At 42.5% G+C, this 20,584-nt stretch overlaps 1 protein-coding gene across 1 annotated transcript in view; it reads left to right on the top strand.

The window, feature by feature from the left end:
* Positions 1–1,347: 1,347 nt before the first annotated feature.
* The window catches only part of ZC3H12C (zinc finger CCCH-type containing 12C), a 45,465-nt gene continuing 26,228 nt past the window's right edge, over positions 1,348–20,584 (top strand). Inside the window, exon 1 of the mRNA XM_049822803.1 lies at positions 1,348–1,454. The gene's annotated coding sequence lies outside the window, so the exon portion shown is untranslated. The remainder of the gene's footprint in view (positions 1,455–20,584) is intronic.

Below are 20,584 nucleotides of genomic sequence, written 5' to 3'. Positions count from 1 at the left end.
CAGGAGCACAGAAGGCAGGGTGGGATGGTGAGAGGTAGATTACTTCATCTGCATAAGAGTAACTGCGGGGTGGGAGGAAACATCTCATAATTAGAACGCGGGACGGAAATTAAGGCTTCTACCAACTCTGCCACAGACCGAGTTTGTTATCCTTGGCAAAGAGCTCTCCGGCCTCCCCTTCCCCGTCTGCAAAGGCAGGGGCAGTAAGGCATGGCGAGGCTTGCACAGTAAGCGTCCACAAGCGCAGGGAGGTTTCCTCAGATGGCACCAGGCCCTTTGCCAGGCCGGCCGGGAGGACCCGCTGCCCAGACGGCAGGACCCGCTGCCCAGACGACGCAGCCACCGCCGGCCAGAGCGCTTCAGGCCGGCGCCTCCTCCCCCCTCGCCCCAGCCGGTAACGTTTCGGTCTTTCTGGAGGGTGCCAACTACGGCGGCCTCCGCCGCCCGCGGCGGGAATCCACCACACGGCGGGTGACCCGTGTCCCTCAGCTGCCCACCACCGAAGGCCGCTGCAAAGGCCGGGCCGGGCCCTCACCAGGCGGCGCCGAGGGCCGGGCCGGGGCGGCCGGTTCCCCCGTCAGCTTTCGGCAGCAGGTGCCGCCCGGCCCTGCGGCCCGGCCCGGCCCGGCCTCCCCGCGGCGGCGCGGGGATGCCGGCGGGCCGGCCGCAGGGCCCCGCGGGCGTGAGGCGAGCGGCGGCGGGCGAGGTGAAGCCGACCTTGCCGCCGCTCCTCCCGCCCGCGGGCGGCGGGGCGGGGCGGGCCGGGCCGCCCTCCTCACGGCGGGCGGCTGCCGGCTGGCTGCAGGTGGGTGGCTGCGGGGGGCCGCGGGAGACCCGGCCCCGGGCGGGGCGGGGTGGAGTGCGCGGCTGCCCCCGGCGATGGCGGCGAGGGGGGTGCCGTGCCCGGCCCTGCCCCGCCGTGCCCGGCGGCGGCTGCCCCGCTCCGCGCTCCCGCCCCGGCGCCGCCCATTGCCGGGGCCGAGCCGGCGCGTGTGTCAACACGGGGCCGCGGCGCCGGCCCTGCCCCCGGCGCCTCCCCGAGGTCGCCCGGCGGAGGTCGCCCGGGCGGCGGAGGCCGCGGCGCGGCGCGGCTGGGGACGAGCCGCCGCCGCCGCCGGCGCCGCTCGGTGCTTTCCCGGGGAGGTAGGAGACAGCCCCGTCCCTCTCGCCCCGCCGTCCCGGGGTGGGGGGGGGCCGGGGCCGGCGCCGGCCGCCCCGCGCCTCGGCAGGCCCCGCGGCCGGCCCCTCGGCCGGGCCCCGTTCCTCGCGGAAAGTTTTCGTCGAGCCGGTGGCTGCCGACCCCGGCGGGAGCCGCGGGCCGTGCCTCCCGGCAGCGCCGGGCTGGCCCGCCGGCTCGGCTGGTCCCGCGGCTGTTTGGGAGCGGCAGCTGTCCCGGGGGAGGCACGTCCCCGCCTGGACCGGGAGCCCGAGGAGGAATTTGGAAGTTGTTTCAGGTACTCTGCCTACCCCGCCGTTCCAACTTTTGGTTGGGGGGGTTGGTTTTGGTGGGTGGGGGTTTTTTCTTTCTTTTTTTTTTTTTTGTAATTCTGGGAGAACAGCGGAGACTTATTCTCCACGCTTTGGGTGAGGGAGCCAGCTGCGTAAGTTGGCTTGCTCTATTTAACCAAACCGTAATAGGCATAAACCTCTAAAAGCGCTGCCTGGACCTTTCTCAGATCCAGCTGTGGCTTTTAAGTTTCAGTTTCTCTTAAAAATTAATTTTCATTCACCTGTGTGTTTTGGACCCAATTCTGCAGGCATGTCTGAGTAACGCTGGGCATGTACGGTTGTATTTGTGGAGCGGTGACGTTATTTTATAATGCCTCCGGGGAAGGAAACTCTGCTGGGCTGTGTTTGTGCAGCACCTTCTGCAGCTGGTCCTGGTCCTGTCTGGCACTCCCATGCACCTCTCTGGTTTGGTAGCTTTGATAGGGCCAGATAGCCCTTACGCGATGGTGTCGCTGAAAGTTGGGTTAAGTAAACCCATCCCACTGAACAGTAGACCACGCTTCTTTAGCAGTAGATGTATTGAAATGTCTTGTTTACTGCGTCTTGGCCTCTTGGTCTGTGTTTGCAAAGCGGAGACATAATTCATAATTGCAGCTCTTGGGGTTATGCAATTAACAGCATACTTAAGATAGCAGTAGCGCGTAGTCTTTTGATCTGGAAAGAAAATAAACCATTGAAGTGTGTCTGGCTTTTCAAAGTGGCAGGGTACTTCCTCTTCCACTGTCTCCTTACCACTTGGCATTTGCCCATATAGCAAGCTAGTGAGTTCGTGATAATGCTTCTTCCAGTACTGTATTAGATAAATCTTAATGAACTAAGTTTTCTACCTGGTGATGCTCCAGGGTGAGATTACACTTCAACAGAGTGCACTGTAGCAAATGGATAAAAATTCAAACATGTTGTCATCTTAAAGAGAATTTGTTATGTCAGCATAAAACACATTTGCAACTATTTTAGGAAAATAGGGAAAGGGTTTTGTGTTTTCTCTCTCCCCCCTCCCTTTTTTTTATTAATTAGACTAATTAGTCTTCAGAATTCAGGACCTTCCTTTTTTTTTTTTTTTTTTTATCCTAGTGGACGCAGTTGAACCAATTCAAGGTATTTCATCTCTCCACAAACCCTGCTGTATTTATGGTTTTAGTCCAACATGGTTATTACACCTTTATGACTAAACTAGACTTCCACAGGGCAGCACTCAGTGGTCTTATAATTACCATTACCATTTGTGATCCTTTTAAAAAGGCAGTTGTTATTTATGAAGTCCTGATAGACAGAGCTCCACTAACAATATTTTTAGGCAACTGCAAATCAAAGCACGCCTTAAAAAAAAGTAATCTTATAATGTAAATGTAAAGAGAAGTGGAGTTTATTGAAGGCATGCAATTTAAAAACAAACCTCATACTCTCAACCTGACAGAGCATGAAGGGATTATCCAGACTTGACTCATCTGTGTAGATTGTGCATTTCAGGCTGACTGCTGAGCTGAGCAACAGTCTGCTGAAGTGATTTCACTGCCTGCTTCCCTGGGTTGTAGCAGCCTTTAAAAACATTATTGGTGTTCCAGAGCTGTTTATTTTTGTGAAGAGAACTAGGCTTGCAGTCACTGAGACTTGAAAAGATTGGAGATTCAGTTCAATATCTGATGAAACCTATTTACTGTTCCGTATTACTTAGGTAAGTCAAAAACCTTATGAGATTTTCTTCTGTGAGATCTTATACATCCTATGTGCAGCTGAAAATACTTTTCAAGCGAGCTGGAAAAAGACAATTCAAAGTCAGTGTGAAATGAAATGAGGAACTTGCTTGGCTCAGGTCAGTTTTTGTTGTACTCAGAAATGGCTATGGCTAAGCAACTCTGTGTTCGGTAGAAAGGGGATGTATGATTTAGTTTGACTTCTTTCATTACAGAAGTCATAAAATCTTGTTTGGTATTTTCTGCATCAGACCCATACTGGCCTGAACCAGTAATCTAAAAAAAAAAAATAAAAAATCAAAAAAATCAGCCCTTGAACACTTAAAGTCCGGGTAGTTTTTTTTTCACTGGTTGCACTTTATTTTTTAATTAAAACACATCCTAATCTGAATTTTGCTAGCCTCAGCTTCCAGTCATGGATGTTTTCATAGTCTGTATTTTAAATACTTCTTAAAAACTGAAGTGCTTGAAAGAGGCAATACTAAGAAAGGAGGGGAGGGGATTATAGTAACGAAGAGGAAGGTTAGAAAATGTGTGATGTGTAAGGTTATGGTGTAAAACTCCTCTTTTTCCTGTTCTGTAAATATTATTCTGCTGCTTTTGCTGTTCTGTGAAACAGTGTCCCACATGTAGCTAGGAAGTCATGGATAAGGGTTTAAGTTATTCAAGAGAGATTTCATCATTCACTCATTTCCGTAGTGTTTGTTGCCATGGCAGCTAGCCAGTGGCCTTATTAGTGATTAAGGTGGTTACACTTCGTTTTTTGTCTTGTGGTACTGGAAACTATATCTGAGGTACCATAAGAAACAGATGTTATACAAAGACTGCAGTGTGTTGTTTCTATGAAGAGACTGAAATGTTTCTGTCCTTGGACTGAAGTTACTGTATAGTGATGTTTTACATCTCTTATTATGTATAGTTAAGTTTAAAATGCCTGCTGTCTTCAAGCTTGCTAAATATTTACAATGAATGTACTACTTCTACCGTATGTTTAAAGCAAGAAACCCATTAATTGAACAAGCCTGTATTTTTATGCTTGAAAGAATTGACGCTTACTTCATTTTAGTTACTAAATTATATGTTAAAGGTAGAATATAACAAAAGCAGAGGTTAGATGGTGTAACAAGAAGCAGAGTAATTTTTCTTACCTCCTGGTCTCAAAGCATAGTCATTTCCAGTTAGCACATAGATAGAAAATCAATTGTAATCTGCTCATAATTGCCTTCCTGATAGACCTATGAGGCATTTCTCTTCCCCTATCTCTCCCCCCGCCTCCTTTTCTCCTTCTTCCTCCTCTTCTTCTTAATATTCTTTTTTAAAAAAAAATTATTATTTTTTCTCTCTCCATATTTTTTTCTGTATGTCTTGTGGAATAGGCAGCTCTCCAGAATTAGAGGAGAAAAATACTGTATGACTATTTTTCACTGTAAGGCTCTGCATCTTTAAATGTTTTTGTGTAACAGCTTGCAGGTCTGTCAAAAAGCATGTTCCTTACCATGTCGTTTAGTGATGAGCAGGAATTGAGGGAGGTTTCATAACCTTGGGGCTTTCTGCTTTGATGAACTAGGCATTTCTCTCTTACCTATCAGGATTGATTACTACAGGTTAGGTCACATTTCTTGTGTAAAAGGCTCAGCTTGCACTACCAAAAATCCAAACTGTATTTTGCTTAGTATGAAGCACTGGGCTTGACAGTTGACACTGACTTTTCTATTCTGCAAGGATATTGTATTCCCCAGTTACGGAATTATTTTAGCTTTGTGGTAAACTCAAGCTCCATTCATTCTTGAATCATAGCTGCAAAATGAGAATGTTTTGAAAAAGTTAAAGACTTGTGCTTCTGCTGTCCTGACTGGAAAGGTCCAGACAAGACCTTTTCAAAGTTTGCCCTGGGGAGTAACGAAGCTCACCCTCTGCAACTCTGAGATTCATCATTCTTCCAGGCTTACCTCACAGCATGTGCCAGACTACCTCTTCCATCTGCCTGGCCGTTTTAAGGTTGTATTTGCTTGATTTATGATACCAGTATAACACTTCAAAATTGACATAAGTTATCCTCCTCCCTGGGAGGGGAGATGTCTGCTTACGTATATACGTGTACGTGTGTGTGTGTATGGGTAGATAGACACAGAATAGAATGCTAGACCATCCCAGGGTCTGCCGCCCTTTAAATGTAGAAAGCTCCTATGTGTTTACAAATATACCTCTGTTTTAGACCAAAGTGATTTGGTTCTGAATTCTTTCAGGATAAATATGTCCTCTGCATAAAACTTTTGCAAGACTATACAAAGTATTTAAAATGTATTCTGTGTTAAAATTATGGTTTTCTTGAGGGTGGATAGTGAGGAAACTAAAGCTATGTTCAGGAGGAGGGATTTTACTTAATAGGAAGTTGTTATTTTGAGAAAAGAGTGGCGAGAGAGGAGGGAGAGGCAAAGCAAGACTTTCAGTGGTTGGGAGTGCAGGATTGTTTAACGGACGTTAATAATCCTCCCAATGGAAGAAGTACTGTAATTTCTTTTGGTATGAAAAGAATGTCTTGGGAGGTGGCTGAAAGTTGCAGAGGAGTGCCAGAGATCCGGGAAGTCAGTGAAGCTGGAGGTGTTCAGCAGTAAACGTGACACACGTTATTGCAAATACCTGAAAAGTTGTCTGCTTGCTGCCAGTGGGTAAAGCTCAGAGGCTGGGAAGAGTCTTAAGTCCTCGACTCCTTTACTAATTGATAAAAACTGTAATGATAATTCCTAAATGACCATTTGTGTGAGCCATCCTCCCCTATGAGCTGTAAAAAGTAATGTGTTAAGTTGTGAAATCAATGAATCAGTCCCATCAAACTTTGAAGTTTTGCAATGAGCTGAAAATTTCTATTGTGCTGTGACTTAGACCTTTTATCTTAGGACTAATGAGATTTGGAAGTTTGGCAGAGATTGGCTGGAAAAGGGACAGATTGTATTTCCTTTAACAGAAGCTACTTTTCTAGTCTCCTTTTGTTCTACAAACTGTTAACGTAGGTAGCTGGTATCTATAAATCCTCAACTCTGTACTTTCCTGGTCACCATTATCCTTGGTGCCCTGACTCTTGACAGGTCTCTTCAATTCTTCCTCATCTGTAAAGCTAATATTTGAATCACTGAGTTATCTAATCTTTCCAGCATCAGTGCATGGCCTCATCCTTGATGAGAGACATTTCTCTTGTAAAAAGTACCATCAGCACTTTCATGGAGATCTCCCCTTTTTCTAAGTGGAGGGTCTGAGAGCCTCATGGTTTACAGCAACATCCCCTAAGGCCTTTCCACCTAAAACATTCTACTGATTTGAAAACCTCGGATGATTTCTCCTTCAGCAATAATTCCAATACATATTATTTGTAATGCCAGATACACCTCTGGAAATGGTTTGTTCTGGCTACGGAACAGCTATGATGTACAAGTGCCCAGGGCTGTGCACCTGCGTTCTCGAGTCTCTGTAGCAGCTGCTTCTGGGGTTGCTGCTGCCATTCTTGCTGGGCTGCCAACTGGGCTTTTGCTGCTCTTGCTGAGCTGTGAGTTGGACTCATTAGCGTTTCTGGAACTATTGCTGTTGGGATTGCAGTCTGGGTTTCTTGAAGTTGCTGCTGAGCTACAGCCCATGCTTACTGCTGAAAGATTAAAATCAGAGTTTTCTGCTTCAGCTGTTGTTTCCGCAGCCACTTGTTCGTTTGTCTGTTAATAGCTTTTTATTGTAGCTGTTGTGTGGAAGAAAATAACATCTGGTATCATGCATACATTGATGTGACTTTCATCTGGTTCCAGCAAAAGACTCTGTAGCTCATAAATGTGTTTAGGTGGTACCCACTAGCTGGAGTTTGACCTTATTGCCAAGACTCATTCAAAGTTGTGACCTTCTTGTGAGCTCTCTGCCTTCTCCGAATTGACCATCGCTTATGTTATAAGTGAAATTTGGTAAAACACCCTTGCCTGATAAATTAGGAGAAACTAAACTACAGATCTCCAGACATCTAGTGTGTGTTTGCCTTGTGGAATGACGAAGCCAGTGTTTTGAAAAAGACTCAAAGTAATTGCTCTTTGGCTTTGATAAGTTTGACTGTGTTGGTACCATGCATGGTCTCTCCGTAAGGTTTTGTTCTGTATTTGGTGATGGTCTTCCATCTGATTTGTTTCATAAAACTGGCGGCTCCAAAGTTTTGTGAGGCTGTGGTAGCAGTCTGTATTTCACACCAGACACTTTGCTAAATTTCAGACATCAGTATGTTACCAATTGGTTACTTTTTGATGTATATAGCTGTTGCAAGAGACCTGAGATGAGCAAACTCATTAGTGTGAAAACAAGCATCATCATCTTAAGGTTGGTCTTTGTTGCTGTGCTCCACGTACTTCTGTGAGCAGTTTGAGTTGTTCATCTGCAGCTTGGATACGCTCATCGGTATGCCTGTGGGAGCTCTGGAGAGAAAATGTTTGTAGCGGGCAGACTGAAAACAGATGCCTCCAGCAGGCATTGTAAATAGAGTTTATTTCATCTGCTGACATGGAATGCTTTTGTGGGAAGTAAAGCCTCATCCCTTGATAAGTGCAACATGATGTTGCAAAAATAGGTAATGAGGCCAAATAGGCTGTATTAGCAACAGCCCAGCCAGAAGATCAAGCAGAATGATCATTTGCCTCTTTTTGGCACTGACGAGATTGCATTTGAAGCATTGTGTCCAGTTTTGGTCTCCGAAGGACAGGAGAAGACACTGACTTACTGGAGCAAGTCCAGTGGACGGCTACCAGGGTGATTAGGAGGCTGAAGTACATCACGTACAAGGAGAGACCGGGAGAGCTGAATTTGTTCAGCTTTACTAAGAGAAGACTAAGGGGGATCTTGTTGCTGTCTTCAGCTGCGTAATGTGAGGTTATAGAGAAGACAAAGTACTCTATTTGAAGGCACGCAGCAAAAGGACAAGAGACAGCAGTTGCAAGCTATAGTGAAGAAATTCTGGCTGGAGATGAAGAAAAAATGTCACCATGAGGATACTCAAACACTGGGACAGGTGCCTGGGGAGGTGGTGGAATCTCCAGCCTTGGAGATGCTTAGAAGTTGACTTGGAAAGGCACAGAGCAACCTACTGTAATTGACCCTGTGTTGAGTGGGGGTTTGTTGGACTAGCTGACTTCCAGAGATCCCTTCCGAACTAAATTATTTAATTCTATATGTTAATAGCATCACCAGTTCTGAATGAAGCCTTGCCATTTGCATCTGCCATTGTCAAATCTAACTTCATGACAGGGTGGGACTCTGAAAAGCAAAATGTGAGCTCTGGAGGCCAAAAAGGGCTTGAAATATTAACCTTAATGAAGTAATCTGTGCAGGTATTGACAGGACTAAAACCTAGTCAGCTTTCCAACTTAAAAAAAAAAAAAAAAAGGGAGGGGGTGGGGGTGGGGAGAAAAAAGATTCATAAAGTGGAGACTAAACATAAGGAAATTTGGTTTGCAATATTAGTTTCTACTTTAAAAGCTGCAAAATTCCGATCTTAGAATGAAATTACTCTGAGACTCTGAAGACCTACAAAAATTATGTGGAATCACTAACAGATGGTTTGTCTCTTTTTGATATATTAGGTTATTAAACAAAAGTGAGCAAGCTGTTTTATTAACATATAAAATACTAGGATTTCAAAGCCTGGCATATGTAGTTTGGTGGGGGGACTTCCTGGTGGTCTCTCCTGAGTTCAGGGATATAGTAAATCTGAAGAAAAGACATACCTAAATGACAGGTAGTAAGATAGACTTCTTTGTAGCTACTGTCTTTCTGTTTATTTTTGGACTTGGATTTGCAGTTACAGTAACTTACTTTCTGTAAGATCTGGCTATTGTTGCTACTTGTCAGGTCTATTAAAAGCTTCCCCAGAAAGTAAGAAATAATTATACCCTAAGTGTGTCTCGACAAACCACATGACCATCTCTCTCTTCCCTGGTTCTTAACTTACTAAAGCCGGGTAAAAAATTGGACCTTAATGTATTCTCTGGCTCTTTCATCCCGGTAGAGAGTAAATGGCAAGGCTGAAAGTCTTGCAGAAAATCCACTGCTGGCAGCTCTCTTGCAGAAGGCTCCAGTCCAAAGTGACAACTGCAGCCGTGTGGTACAGGCACAGGAATTGTCTCTCAAATAAGCGTAACCCTGTGAAGCCATTTAGGGCGATGCAGAGTCCAACCAACACCTTGAACTCTGTCCAGGAACCTTGGAGATTATGGAGCTCTGTTGCCAGCAGCACGACCTGCAACACAACCTGGCCATGTCGCTAGACAGTTTGAGAGGCCCATTCTCCTCTGATGAGCCTTTCAAACTCTTAATAATAGTCTGTGGCACAGATAAAAGACGTTACTTTGACTAGCTAAGTCTCTTAAATTTGTATTTAAATGAAGAGAATACTTTTTTTTTTTTCACATAACCATGTTAGTTTTGTTAGAGGATTTTCTTCTGACAGAACAAATTTGAATAAAAGTACTTTGCTAAGCATGACGGCGTACACTTTGTACAGTTGTAGGCATTGTCTGGCCGCCCAATATTGTAACAGGGAAAGTTAATTAGTTCAAATTTTCATGCTCAGAAAGCATCCAGACAGCGTGACTCACTCTGGAAGTGGGAAGAGATCAAATCTAACGTGTATTGCTGGAAACTTTTTTTTTCTAGAGTGCTTTGTATCTCAGTGTCTCTGCTTCAATTCATAAATAATAAAATTAAGCAAGAAATTAAACAGAGTGCCTTCCAGTGATAATCTTAAAATAAACACTGTTCCCCCATTTGTTGCAGGAATTGGCAGCATGTTCCATGCTGCCATGGTGTTGATGAGAGCAGTTGCTCAACAGCCATCTTAGTGCATGGCATGGGTTTTCAATGTTTTCTGGCTTGCAAATCCCTGAAAACTTGTTGCTAGAGCTGGTAGGCCCAGCGTTGAAGAGGCTGAACTGCAGGTTGGATTTTTGTGAGTTTCTTTGGTAAAGTGGGGGGGGAGGGGGCGGAAGGAAGGTAGACCCTTTGGTGTCTGTAGACTGGAATTTGAAAACCAGTGGCAGGTGATTTTTTTTTTTTCTTCTTTTTAAGGATTTTTGAGTAATTTTCTGAATAACTTAAGGTGTTCTAGGCTCTTGCATCCCCCAAAAGGGCAAAAACAAATACAAGATATTATATTAAGTGCAGTTTTAAAGAAAGCTAAAACGACTATTAGACTCTTGGTGCTAGTGGCAGCTGCTGTGTTTTTCCCTTATATTTGCATTTTTAAATAAAATACTTTTTTTTTTTTTTCCGGACAGGAAACGGTAACTGTGGCCTTGGTCTTAAAGGAAGACTGACAGAATGGGGTGGGTATTAGACGTGGCTGTATCAGAGCAGGGAGCGAAGGAATCTACCTGTACAAACACAGGCATAGTTGCAAAATTGAACCTTAACCAGCCAAACTATAGAAACAGTCACATTGCTTATGTGCCTAGTGAAGGAAAACACATTTGGTGGAGTGTTCTTGGGTGTCTCTTCTCCCCCAAACCCCAAGAATTTCTGGCCACATGACTTACTGCCCTTGGAAACAAGACTTCTGTGATCATGCCATCTCATGCCATCTGTGTGCACATGCCCTGGTGTACTTGTGCAGGTATGGTTATAGTGACTTTGTGCTGGGTTTAACCACACTTGAGTTAGAGCATCCATTTAAAGATGGAAAAATCCTTGAGCCTGCGATGTGTCCTTGCAGCAGAGAAGGCTAGCGTGTCCTGGGCTGTGTTAGGAGGGGGTGTGCAGCAGGTTGAGGGAGGTGATCCTCTCCCTCTGCTCAGCCCTGGTGAGACACACCTGGAGTGCTGGGTCCAGTGCTGGGCTCCTCAGTATGAGAGAGGCAGGGAGTTACTGGAGAGAGTCCAATGAAGGGCCATGAAGATGATGGAGGGACTGGAGCATTTCTTCTATAAGAAAAGGCTGAGAGAGCTGGGACTGTTCATCCTGGAGAAGAGAAGGCTCGGGGGATTTTATCAACATATATAAATACCTGAAGGGAAGGTGCAAAGGGGATGGAGCCACTCTTCCCAGTGGTGCCCGGGGACAGGATAAGAGGCAACAGGCACAAACTGAAATGCAGGAGGTTCCCTTTGAACATCAGGAAACACTTTTTTACTGTGAGAGTGACTGAGCACTGGCACAGGTTGCCCTGGGAGGCTGTGGAGTCTCCATCCTTGGAGATACTCAAAAGCTGTCTGGGCAGCCAGCTCTAGGTAGCCCTGCTTGAGCAGGGCCGCTGGACCAGATGACCTCCAGAGGTCTCTTCTGACCTCAACCATTCTGTGATACTGTGGAAGAGCATTGCTTAGGCATCCATGCCTACAGTGGATATCCAAAGTTACGGTGCCGAGAACTACTTTTTCATTATCCTCTTAGGTAAGCATAGTGGGTTTTTATTTTGTCACGTGATCAAAACTATTCACTTTCAAAATGGAAGTCTTTGCTTCAGAAAACGTATCTCATTTCAGGAGCTACTTCTCAGTATGGTGCTGACAGGTGATGCCAGTGTTTTTGCTGTTACAGAATGCTGCTTTATGCTTTCCATGTGGTTGGCTGGTATGGCTCAGGCCTGTTGGGCTCCTAATGTAGGCAAACGGTGCAGTTAGGCGCAGCTGCAGGCGGACACCTTGTCGTCTCATGACAAACAGCTTACGGTCACAGCCTTTGTCTACCCACAGAAAAGGAAAGACTGGATCCGTTTACACCCATGGTTAGCAAAAACGTAATCGCTACTTATAAAACTTAGGGTTTTCCTCTTCAAAACATATTAGAGGACGTCATGATAAGTGTTGCAATGGTTCGCTTAAGTCTTGCATGCAGTCAATACTAGTGATCTAATGGGATTATACTAGAAACTGTAGACCTTGTAACCTTCTTTTAGGATGATGGTCTGCTGGAAGATGCAGCTCTACTTTTTTGAATTTTAAGGATAAAGACAGACAGCTGAGTCTTTTTTCAAAGAGTGAAAGAACTCTTTGCTGCTTTGTTTTAATACATTTGAAAGTGCATATTTTTCTACAGAGAAATTACACTGCATTTGAAAATACAGTTGTTCCTTTTTAAAAATGTTTTTTTAAAGGCTAGTTATTCTCTAGGCAAAGCATTACTCATCTTTATCATAATATCAGTAATTTTTCTGAATTGTAGGCACTTTTTACTGGTTGTTAGTTCACTCCTCTGTATGGCTGTAGAGTGGTGGTAGTTTGGGGTTTTATTTATGACTGTGTGTAGATACAGTCTAGAGCACCACTTACTATTCCTCAAAACTAAGTAAACTTTCAAAGTGTTCCACTTAAGATAGTTTGCATCTCTTAACATACTAACTGGAAAAGAAGAATTTCTGTTGTATTGTCACCTCTTAATTTTAAAGATAAGCATCTCCCTTGCAGCTTCCAAGTCCAACAGTAAATATAGGGTATTTTGTAATGGCACAGCAGTGGGTTTTGTCTGTAGCATACAACCTTCATTTCTATTTAGTAAATGCAACGGTATGGGATTGATTTAACTTGTGCAGTGTATTCTTGCAAATGCATTATTACTGGAGGCTTAGCATCAAGTTCTACAATAAAAGGTAATGAAATACTTCAGTGGGACAAATTGTCTTTCTAATTGCTGCAGTAGTACCACTTGAGTTACAGAATGACTATTTTGTATGCTTGCATAAAATAATTTCTTTTTAAATAAGGCTTTGTTTTCAATGTGTTTGAAACAACAAAAGTTGGCTGGAACTAGAGGCTTTTTTTTAGGGTTGGTTTTCTCCCCCTTATAGTAGTGCTTCCCTAATATCTTTAGCCTATGCTGTCTGAATTTCCCAGCTGCTCTAGCTCTCCCTCCTTTGGTCTTTCTGATCCTCCCATGCATGCTTTTCATACCAAACTGGGCAGTGGAGGGGAGGGGATGCTCTCCTTCCCACCCTTCGCCCAGCTGAGAGATTCACCCTGGTCTGCATCTCTGCAGCATCCCATCACCTTGCTGTGTGCCGTTCAGAAATCTCCTTCCACCATGGAGTACCTGAGCCCATCATCTCCAGCCAATTCAGGATTTTGTGCTGGCCTGCTGTTTCATCAAGTGGCACTAGGGACCTGATGAGCACTGTACACAATGTCTGATCTCCAGGAGTCACAAAAATAGGTTTTTATAGCTTACTGATCTTGCAAGACCAGAAATTTGAAGAGCTGTTACATTTGCTGTATTTTGGTGACTGGATTTAACCTACTGACTCTTTGTATTTTAGATATGGTAATAGGAGATTGCTGAACTAGTCAGGTTATTGGTTTTGAAAGTTTTAGCACAAGAAGTAAAACTTGCTTTGTCCATTTGTGCTGTGTACCTTATAGTGATGCTGTTATAGCTTCTCACAGATGTGATGGGAGAGCCAGTGTTTCTTACTAAGGTTTCTTTGTTGTGGTCATCATTCCCAGAAGGAAACCTCGTGTACTGGTTAAACAGTAATACGAATGCTTTTCTGTCATCACAAGCATGATTTAATAGGCCAGTCTGCCACCTTGTAAACTTTGGACAGCCCAGCTTCTTTTAGGGAAGAGCTGAGAAGATGCTTCTAGAACAGGTAGCTGGTTTAAGTAACTGACATGGTGCACAAGGTAGAATTAGAAAATGTCTTCTTAATTCATGCAACTACAGCTTGCTAGAATATTTTCTGTAAATTAAACAATATGACATAAGTCTTCAGATTGTATCTGTTCTGACTTTGGTCATAGTGCTGCAGCATGGCATTAGCATGAACATTTATCTGCAGCTAAAGTTTAGACCTGGTTCCCTGAAGACATGCACTTGGAGCATGGAGAGTTGTTTTTGGGGAGAGTGGTATTCTTATTGTTACTGTAGAAGACATTGAGGGGGGAGGTCTTTGCAAGTAAACTTCTTACAACCTTATTTTTAAGGCAGATTTTGAAGCTGGATCATACGCTTGGCCTCGCTGTGCTTGTAGAGCCTTAAGTATACCACTTTTGTGCTACAGAGTTCTCAATTTGTTACAGATGTACATTAAGGGATGTACGTTAAGGGTATCATACCTGCCCTCTGCAAAACAAGCATTTCTGGTATCACAAAAGAAGTGCCTGGCTCTAATCAGGGATATAGCCAACTTACGGCTAGCCAAGTGATCCTGCTTGCATTTAAGGGCAGTTCTTGGACATAGGTGAACTGGACTGGCTTCCTATTTTGCTCACAGAAGTTTTAATATGCCTAACATTATCCAATACCGGCAACTGAGGTAGTCTAAATACCACAGCAGGGACTGATTAGCTTTTTCAGATCACTGCTTTTATTCGCTGTTTGCAAAGAGGCTTAATCCAGTGCTGGAGATCAGGCATCCCACTGTGCTCGTGGGTAGCTTTCTCTCACTCTTTGTGTTCACAGTGGCAGAAATTAGTGAGGAGTCTCCTCCTGCCTCTGACTTAAAAGCTCCAAAATAGTGGTGTTAGTAGTTGTTCTTAGGCATGTTTAATGGACAGTGTAGAGAAACTATAGTTGGGGTTTCTGCTTTGCAGCTTAATATCTGGGCACATGATAAATGCATCAGTGTAATAGCATGATGGTATGTGATTTCATTTACTATGTTGAATCACAGAAAGCTTGGGAAATTATTCAAAGCAGTTTTAACAAACCTATTCTCATTCTTTTCTACTTTTAAATCACAGTAGATGTTTCCCAGCAGATTGCCTGTCCTCCCAAGCAGAGGAGGACAGCTGCCTCTGTGGTTCTCAGTATTGCTTTTAGTCATGTAATGATGCTGAAGTTCAGTAAATACACTTTTCTAGTAGTTATTCCGATGAGCATTTGCAAATGTAGAATCCCCTTCTCTGGCTGATCTGTCTTCACTGAAGTTACCAGCAGTGGCAGCTTTTTATTTGAAAGTCCACATTGCTCCACATTTTTTTATCAAGCATCAAACCTTGCTACTGTTACATTGCTAAATATGTGTGTTGCAGGGCTTGGTGGTGGAACATTGGAAATGTTGGGCAGGGAGGGGAGGTGTGGACTGAAGTTTGTGTTTCCACGTGGCTTACTTCAATAAAAATAAAAATAATAAAAAGTTGGCTATGGCCTAGCTCCTGACTTTTGTTCAAATATTTCGTCATTGCAGAGACAGGAAGATCTTGGCATCTAGAACAGATCTGTGAAATAAAAGGGAAAGAAGTTCTGTTGCAAACAAATATGAGTGATTCCAGAACAAAAGAGTGGTTCATAGTTCCTTTCTATTGCGTGCTGTAATGTTTCAGTGCCACTGCTTAAAAATATCCATTATTCCATATATTAATGTTATGTGGTTTTATTTTAATCAGTTTCACCTTCCAGTGAAATTACCCACAAGTACTCTGTTAGAGTTGTGTGTAAATGCAAGTTTATTACATTTGTTGCATGATGTACAAAAGTGTCAGGAAATTCATAATGCGGTTTCTGAATACATTTCAGTGTTTAGCGTGGGCTCCTTTCGTACCTCCTTGCACTTTATACCAATATGATTATTTCTGCTAACAAGAAAAGGGGACTACAATAGCTACTGATAGATTTATTTCTCTTTAATATTTTTTGTTACAATGAACTTTTTGTTTCCGTAATAGAAGGGATTATATTCCTTAAGACTGATATATTTTAATAGGAACTCACAACTTTTACTACTTAAAAATAATTCCTTTCTTTGTTTCATGAATTAGAAACAATGAGGAGAAGCTGAAGTCTGCCCAAGCCAGGTGTTTCTTGTTGGCAGCCTGCTCCCTAATGACTCTGGCTCTCATACAGCAGCTGCCTGCTAGTCTCTTTTGTATGGCCTATTGTTGCTGCACACCCCTCGTTAATACACATGCTGCCCGGGGCAGACCCTGAGAATGACATCAACTTGCTTATCTTAGAAACCTCCAAACCTGATGCAGGGTGGGGAGGTTGCCTTGCATCTGCCCGGCCAACTAATTGTGAGCGCTGTGGGTTGTGATTGGCTCCGCGTCCGCTCAGTAATAGGTTAAGCAAAGACATCGTGGGTCCATCTGTTCGTCCATTCATTGTTCTGCTTGCTTGCCTGAAGTCTGCAGCTGAAATCGTGTTAAGGAGTTGCTTCTGGAACAGCTACGAGAAACCAATGTCTGTGTGTTTTCCAGCGAACGTAAGTATACGGGCTTCTCTCTGCAGAAATGGGACGTTTCACCTTTCTGGTGTTGCAGCGTATCAGTTTGCATTTGGACAACGTAGCTAGCGTGTGTGTCGGCTGAGATTTGCACACTTTAGGTGTCTCTTGGAAAAAGTGGGAGAGAAAAACAGTTATGTCTGAAGACTAAGTATATTAAAGAGCAATGATCTCACTCAGTGTGTTCTATTAAGGAACTTTCAAAAGCATCAGTAATGGTGTATTTCCCAGAATTTGAAAATAGTAGGCAGTAGCCATCAACAGAACATTCCCCTCTAGCCCCCTGGGGAGAAGGGGAGGTTTCAACTTTAAGTTGTAAGTTTTTACCCTTTTTGCAAATAAGCTATTATTTACTTTAATTTGTGACTGGTAAAAAAAGCTTTTAAGGAAAAGAAAAATCAAACACCTTTTCCATTATACCATACAAAAGGTAAAATTTCCTGTGTTTGTGAAAATAAGAAGAGCTCCAGTGTGGGCTATCTGAAGATACTGTAGTGCAAGATAGAGCATTAGAATGCTCTCAGATGGGAATATGTTCCAGTCAAAGGTTTTGTGCTTTGGAAGCTATTCATAAGTGTGTCAGATCTAGCCTGGCTATTATCATAAAGTTTCTAATCTGTTTTGTTTTATGTTTTGAGTTCAGATGTTAGGCTGAAGAACAAACACTGTATACTCCATGAACCTGTGTTCCAAGGATCCTGTAAAGAAAAAAACAAAACAAAGACCTTCATATATCAGTTGGGAGGGAAAGAGAGCATATAAAAGGGTTAAAAAGAGGTTTGCATTTCTACCACATGCCCTATTGTGTGAACATATGCATGAGTCTATTGAAAGTTTTCAGAAGATGGGCAGGCCACCAGTTGCTGGTCTCCTGCAGTTCCAGTAGACATCTGTTGCCCCAGAGCATTAACCAATCTGTTCAATGGGACATCCTTCCTTTGTTGGATAGAATGATGCAGACAACAGCACTCGCTGAAATACAATGGTAATTAAATACATAGAAACTACAGCAGTAGGTATTTATTACATATTCATTATTTTATTTGCATTGTTGCAGTATCTTTGTCATTTGGATAACTGATACATTCTTTTTTTTTCTTTTCTGATCAGCTCTACACTTCTGTTTGTGACAAGTAATGACAGTGTTTCAACAAACTGATTTCAATATTTTCCATTTTGTGTTTAGAAGACTTAGAAAAAATCTGCCTGTGTGAAAACATGCTGAACTATTTCACTGTAGAATGTATCTTCAGAAGCTTGATGGTCTTTTGAGAATACACGATTTCTGTTATACTGTGCCACATGACACACTATTTTACTCCTTGTTATTTTCCTCTGTGAACTAAATTTGCATTAAATTGCTTTTCTAATGCTCTATTGTAAGTGGAAAATATTCTGAATACATATTAAAAGATTAAATGATCTCCTTGCCCACATCCCTTTGAGAAATATTTGTTTTGTGTTAAAGTGAATTAATGGGCTCATTATTGTTAATGGTTAGTGGAAAATAAGTAGTGGTGACTTCTAAGAAATGGGAAAAGATTACGCTTCTACAATGTAGTAGCACAGTGCTCATCCAGAGTCTTACATTCATATTTGATAAATGTCTTTGACTCAGTAATACAGTATTTTAGGCCTTTAACAGTGAACCTAGTGTGAGATACTGTAGTTTTAAACAGGCTATCATTTAAAACTTATGTTGTCATAAGTATGTCTAAATTGGGAGTTACCTGTTTTATTAACTTTTTTATAAATACAAATTCTGTTACTCAGCTGTGATGAGCATAACCAAGAGTTGAAGACTTTCTTGACAAGAACTTTTTGGCTGATTTTTGGTTTTTTGGCTCTCAGTTGAGTCAGAATTCATAGGAGGTATTTTTCTTGGCTATATTGCATTGTATTAGTAAACATACTTTAAAACCATATGCGCAAAATGAGAGTTCCTTGTAAATAAAGAGTGCAAGGAGTTCTTCTTATCTGATGTTGCTCCTTGGGTAAATGTGACCTTTTCCGGTTTCCATGAGCTTCATTGTCCTAAATATAGGTATATTACTGTTTATTTGCAATACAAATTCATTCCCATAGACTGGCTGGCATGTTGCTCTTCACTAACCAAATCAAGATAAAATAATCAATTCCAGCAGCGTTCAACAGTGACATCTGATTTTCATGGTTCTAATCAATGAATCTTATAAAGGACATCATGTTGGGCGCTCCAAAGTCTAGCGTTTCTAAGAGATGCTGCTGACCACAAATACAGTGTACAAAGTTCACAGATGTTGTAAAAATTTGTCTGAAAATACATACAGTTTGCATGCCAGGAATAGTGTACTGCTTATGCAGAACTATTCCAGAAATCTTTAGCTTTGGATTTACAGTGTAAATGTCATTTTAACTACCCTTTTAAAGCAATGGTATGATGACTATATATTATCTGTGGCAGATTTTAAAGCTGCTGCTCTTATTACTCTATTCTTTAAATAGTTTCTGAAAAACAGTCAAGTTCTGTGCGAAAGAATTATATATTGGAGCAAGATGGAGATTGACTGGAGACTTAAAGCAGATAGATGCAAGGCTGATTATGTATACACTCCCAACAATGGACAAAGGCCAGTTTACGGTCATTTTTCATACGCAGTCAATGTGCAAATCATCTAAAGTATGTTTCATATAATGCCTGATCTTCAGACACATTCATATGCTAGTGACTTCTTTGAATCCCACTGGAGGGTGTTACAATTGTAGTTGCTGTAAAGCACTTCAAGGAAGAAGTGTTTGGAGAATGACTTAAGTATTATTTTAACTAACACTAAGAAAAAAAAAAAAATCCTCTTTCTGATCTATGCACTTAAAGCTTTGTTTATTCCATGCTGTTAATATGCAACCTCCTCTTCCCTCCTTCCCAGCGCCACCCCCCCCCCCCCCCCATCTACTTTTAGTTCAATACTAAAATGACATTTCACAGTACACGGATTTAGGCAGTGACCCATTATCTCCCCGTATTCTGCGGCAGCGGTACATGAGCCAGCTCAACTTTTCAGTCCAGCTTAAAAGTGTTGCCCATTAACTAGACTTCCTCGAGTCAGAGCAGATTGTGGGGTTGGTGGAACAATGATGTCGGGGCTTCCAGATCGGTTTGGCAGCTGCATTGTTCTCCAAGGGGAAACCAGACGCACTTAAGTCCCACTCTCTTTCATGGGCTTTTGTTCATACCAAATTATTCTTTCGCTGTGCTAGTATTCATGATGGTATGTTAAAGGAGCGCATCCTAGCAACTAAAGGCTGGTTGCTAAGCAGCCTCACTTCCAATAGGGGTTTCTTGTTTGAGATTTTTTTTCTTTTTTTTTTTTTTTTTTTTTTGGTGTCAGTTCTGTGGAGACCACAGTGTTGGTTTTTTAACTGTATCCTTTTATTGGGATATTGTTGTGATTTGTTACTAGCGCTGTGCTATCAAGTGCATTACGTTAGTTAATAAATCACTGTGTGAAAAGGTTCATTTCCTAAATTCTTGTGTTGAATCTGTGGTGTTGCTTGAAATCGTAAAGCTTTGAGTTAAAAGAAAGTAATATTTATTGATACACTGCCTGAAAATTACAGCCCTGCTGCCTTCTAACAAGATGAGATCTAAATAAAAATTTCTTTCCTATCAGCCTTGCCTTGGATTAAGGTGTTGGGAGATGAAAACACTGATGATAGATTTATTTATTGATTGAATGATTGATTTTAACTAGAAATGCTTAGGTAAAGGAAGTTTTTGTGCCCCATAACCAAAAAGCTCCACCACAGCAGTGATGTCTTGGCACTCAGTGCCTACAGAGTCTGCTTTTACTGAACCACAGATAGAGTCTTTTTCTTGATTCTCTCTAGTCTTAAGCCTGAATGAATTTCCCTTGTGTGCACTCTCAGACTTTTATGCCAAGAAGAGTAAAGTATACTGTATTTTAAAAGTACTGGGTCATTCTTAAATGGTAACCTGTAAGGGGATGGGAGAGTTAATGTGTTTGCTGACAGATTTTGGCTATTTATGAGACATCTTGTAATTTGTATTAGTATAGATCACGAGATTGGCATAATGTTTTTTCTCAGTATGTCCTCCTTGATGAAATTTATCTGTAATGTATCTGTCAAGTTCAAGTGAAGTCCTTTGCCTCTGTATCTTCCTTTTATTTTCTGCCTTGTAAGATGGAAGTGTGAAAGAACTCTTTGTTTCATA

This window comes from Accipiter gentilis, chromosome 19, assembly GCF_929443795.1.
Source record: "Accipiter gentilis chromosome 19, bAccGen1.1, whole genome shotgun sequence".
In the NCBI taxonomy this organism is placed as follows: Eukaryota; Metazoa; Chordata; class Aves; order Accipitriformes; family Accipitridae; genus Astur; species Astur gentilis.
Note: the sequence above shows the minus strand (reverse complement) of the source record. Positions and strands in the feature narration are given on the sequence as shown.